Source organism: Macrobrachium nipponense, chromosome 3 (genome assembly GCF_015104395.2).
Source record: "Macrobrachium nipponense isolate FS-2020 chromosome 3, ASM1510439v2, whole genome shotgun sequence".
Taxonomy (NCBI): Eukaryota; Metazoa; Arthropoda; class Malacostraca; order Decapoda; family Palaemonidae; genus Macrobrachium; species Macrobrachium nipponense.
Genome location: NC_087202.1, coordinates 42,594,107 through 42,599,106, shown reverse-complemented (window position 1 = coordinate 42,599,106; position 5,000 = coordinate 42,594,107).

Genomic DNA, 5,000 nt, shown 5'->3' with positions numbered 1-5,000 from the left:
GTTAGGTACTGAATGGTCCAAATTGTTGTAGTATTTCATTGTTTATAGGTCAATTTAGCTTTATTATAAAATTTACTGGGGTGTTTTTGTAGGGCTTGGAACGGATTAGCCATTTTACATGTAAAATGTGGTTCAAGATACGAAAAACTCATGATATGAAGGCCGCCTCGGAACGGATTAATTTCGTATCTCGAGGTACCACTGTATACACATATAGTACATATACATATACATATATATATATATATATATATATATATATATATATATATATATATATATATATATATATATATATATATGTGGTACCTCGAGATACGAAATTAATCCGTTCCGAGGCGCCCTTCGTATAATGAGTTTTTCGTATCTTGGAACACATTTTACATATAAAATGGCTAATCCGTTCCAAGCCCTCCAAAAACACCCCATTAAATTTCATAATAAAGCTAAATTGACCTCTAAATTAAGACTAAAAATGCAAAACCTGTAAATAAAGTGTATATTAGTGTACAAGAAATATTATTACTGTAACGTAAAATGTGGAAGCTTACCTTTCGAGTGAGGCTATCTCCGAAAGTGGTGGCAGAGGAGGAGGACAAACGGCAGATAACGTACGTACGTACATACACTTAACTTTACGAAAACACATAAAAAATTTAAGGAAAACTATAAAACTAAAATTTACGAAACACATTAACAAAACTGTAACACTTAACTTACAAAAATCTAAAAATAATTTTTTTTTTTTCTTTTTGATTTTTAAACTTTTTTTTTTACTTTTTACGTAGGCTATTTTTTTTTTTTCTTTTTTCTTTTTTTCTTTATACAGAATTTCAACTTCATCACCAATTTCAACGTTCTGTTTTTCATCACTTGGTTCTTCCTTTTTGCTTTCAACTTTCTGTTTTTTATCACTTGGTTCTTCCTTTTTGCTTACTCCTGCTAATGCTGAAGGCCTCTTTAAAAAATAACGATCCAAAGAAGATTGCTTCTGCCTACGTTAATCTTGTACGTTAATTTATGTAAAGTTACACAATACAGTCTTCGCACAACACGATAATATGTACTGCAACGAAATCACTAACGAATTTACGTTACTAAACGAAATCGTTGGACCGAACGAATGCCGATTGCGTACGGTAAAGTTTCGGGTGCGGAGTGGCCGAGCTAATGGCATGCCACACGTTACGTATGAGAAGAATGCCATGATGGGAGGGATGCTGTCCAATTAGAGAGAAGGATCTCATGGCTTGGCTAGTATCAGGAACCAATGGGAGAGCAGGAGGATGCTGGCAAGTCTACTATAACTAAGATGGCGGCGTTTCAAATTGTTATGGGGCGAATCTCGGACTTTCAGAAACCTTTCGTATCTTGAAAACTTTTCGTATATAGAGCAGTAAAATTTTTCGTGTTAGCTTTCGTATCTCGAGTTTTTCGTAAGTTGAGCCTTTCATATCTCGAGGTACTACTGTGTATATATATATATATATATATATATATATATATATATATATATATATATATATGTATATACTTCTAGGGCACAATTTTTTCACGGATACAACATTCATTGAATAGAATGGCTTTTTCACTGTTTACCAGCTTTTTTGAAATTGATTCATATTTTCTAATTATTTTCTTCACTTCATTGTTCAGGTTACTAATGGACACATAATGGGGTTCTTCCATTTACTCCAGTATTTTTTACAAAAACGCGACAGCTGTTTCGTCAACCTATACGTATTGACGTTATCAAGCGTACTGATACAATATGAGCCTACAATGCGTTTTGTGACGTCATGAGGACGGAAAGGTAGTACAATTGCCAGATACCTAGTTTTAAAATATTTACAAAAGACTATAGTGAAACATAAATAAGACAAATAAATAAATATGTTAACAAATTATATCAAAAGTTGAAAGTAAGTTATTATATACAAATTTTCCATCATAAACCTATATATTAAATACATATATGTTTAATTACAAAATAAGTCCCCCCCCATGTGCGCTCGTGTCCGCGTGTCTTGTCCCATGCGGTTGAAGGGCTGCCCTCCTACACGAGGGCAAAGATCGGTCTGCCTCGCGTTGGATGTTAAAGGTTTGGGCGTTTGCGTGGCGATGCTGACGGCTTCTGATATCAATAAACGATTGTAGTTGGCTTCCTTGTGGATTATTTTGGTGTTTTGTGAGAGTTCTTGCAAGGATGGTTTTTTTTTATTGTGGTCCACAAAGTGCTGGTGAATAGCACCTTGGTTTCTGTGGGCCTGCATGCGACGTTTGAGTGTAGTTGTTGTGTGTCCGATATAGCATTTTTGGGGGGACTGACATTGCTCGTCAGCACAGACAAACTTGTAAACTATATCAGATTCAACCTCTTTCTCCGTCGATGGAGCCGTACTATTTTCATTACCAGTGAGGCCGTAAGGTTTGGCTTGCAGTAAATTCCTTGCTGTTATTTTGTTATGTGGTGCTAGGGGGGTGGTTCCTCTTCGCAGTATACCAAGGAGGGCTTTCCTTTCGTCTTCGTGGTGTTTGTTGTATGATATCTGGTGGTATATCACTATTTCTTTGTCTTTGTCTTGTGTGTTGTCCCTCGGGGTCGGGTTTTGGAAAGCCTCTAATCTCTTTTTGACAACTTGCTGGATCATGTCATCTGGGTAGCCGTTATTTGTGAGTAGCTGTTGAACTCTGTTAATTTCCCCTTAGTTCGTCGCTTTGTTCCCCCACGTCGAACAGTGTGTTAGGCACGTTTTTATGTATTGCATTTTACCACAGACCGTTTATATGCATCAGGGCATTCTCCTCTAGCATTTAAGCATCTCCCAGCATCTGTCTTTTTAGTGTATACGGTGGTATTGTATTTGTTGTTTTCTGGGTCACAAGTACGTCCAAGAAGGGGAGCATTTTCTCATTACTTTTTTTCTACCGTAAAATTCAATGTAGAATTTGCTCGGAGTTTATTCACTAATTCATCTATGTCATTTTCGCCCTTTGTTGTGATAAAGATATCATCAATATATCTCCCATAGATTCTGGGTTTTTTGGGTGTTCTTCAAAAGTGACCTCTTCTGTGTGTGCCATGTATGCGTTTGCAAAAAGAACCCCAATGGGGGAACCCATTGCTACGCCGTCCTTTTGCCGATATATTTCGCCCCTATGTGAGAGGAATGGGGCTTCCTTTGTACATGCTTCTAGCATCTCTTTTAAGATCTTTTCGGGTATCGGTAATGGTGGTTTTTCAGACCGGTATATCTTGTTCATGATGATTTGTATTGTTTCATCCACTGGTACGTTAGTAAATAAACTTTCGACGTCCAGAGATGCTATGTCTTCGTCGGTGTGGTGTCTTGCAGTAGATCGATGAATTCTGTCGATGATTTTAGCGAGAACGTTGAAGGAATGTACGGACGTTATAATTTCGTTCAATTTCTTAGCCACTTTATACATGGGGGATGTCATTTGGGATATAATGGGCCGTATAGAACACGTGGTAACTACTTTAGTCGCATAGTCAGTCCACAGCTAAAGAAAGCGGCAAAAGAATTGAGGGAAAACGAAACCATAATAATACGCAAAGGAGATAAAAACCGCAGTGTACGTCATAATGAACAGAGATGAATACGACACCAAATGGATAATATACTAAGTGATACGAATAAGTTTCAGCCACTTAAAAAAGACCCGACAAATGACCTCAAAAAGAAGATGATGGAGGAACTAACAGAAAAAGCGAACAAAGAAACAGAGAACAGTAAACTTTCCAAAATCATCGGAGACTTTGCACCCGGATACTGCTACGGCACAGTCAAGATCCATAAACAGGGAAACCCATTACGGCCCATTATATCCCAAATTGACATCCCCCATGTATAAAGTGGCTAGAAATTGAACGAAATTATAACGCCGTACATTCCTTCAACGTTCTCGCTAAAATCATCGACAGAATTCATCGATCTACTGCAAGACACCACACCCGACGAAGACATAGCATCTCTGGACGTCGAAAGTTTATTTACTAACGTACCAGTGGATGAAACAATACAAATCATCATGAACAAGATATACCGGTCTGAAAAACCACCATTACCGATACCCGAAAAGATCTTAAAAGAGATGCTAGAAGCATGTACAAAGGAAGCCCCATTCCTCTCACATAGGGGCGAAATATATCGGCAAAAGGACGGCGTAGCAATGGGTTCCCCCCTTGTGGGTTCTTTTTGCAAACGCATACATGGCACACACAGAAGAGGCACTTTGAAGAACACCCAAAACCCCAGAATCTATGGGAGATATATGATGATATCTTTATCACAACAAAGGGCGAAAATGACATAGATGAATTAGTGAATAAACTCCGAGCAAATTCTACATTGAATTTTACGGTAGAAAAAAGTAATGAGAAAATGCTCCCTTCGTGGACGTACTTGTGACCCAGAAAAACAACAAATACAATACCACCGTATACACTAAAAAGACAGATGCTGGGAGATGCTTTAAATGGCTAGAGGAGAATGCCCTGAGCATATAAACGGTCCCCCTTTGTGGTAAATGCATACATAAAACGTGCCTTAACACACTGTTCGACGTGGAAAGCGACGAACGAAGAAATTAACAGAGTTCAACAGCTACTCTCAAATAACGGCTACCCAGATGACATGATCCAGCAAGTTGTCAAAAAGAGATTAGAGGCTTTCCAAAACCCGCCCACCCCGAGGGACAACACACAAGACAAAGACAAAGAAATAGTGATATACCACCAGATATCATACAACAAAACACCACGAAGACGAAAGGAAGCCCTCCTTGGTGGATACTGGCGAAGATGGAACCACCACCCCCCTAGCACCAATATAACAAAATAACAGCAAGAATTTACTGCAAGCCAAACCTTACGGCCTCACTGGTAATGAAAAATAGTACGGCTCCATCGACGGAGAAAGAGGTTGAATCTGATATAGTTTACAAGTTTGTCTGTGCTGACGAGCAATGTCAGTCCC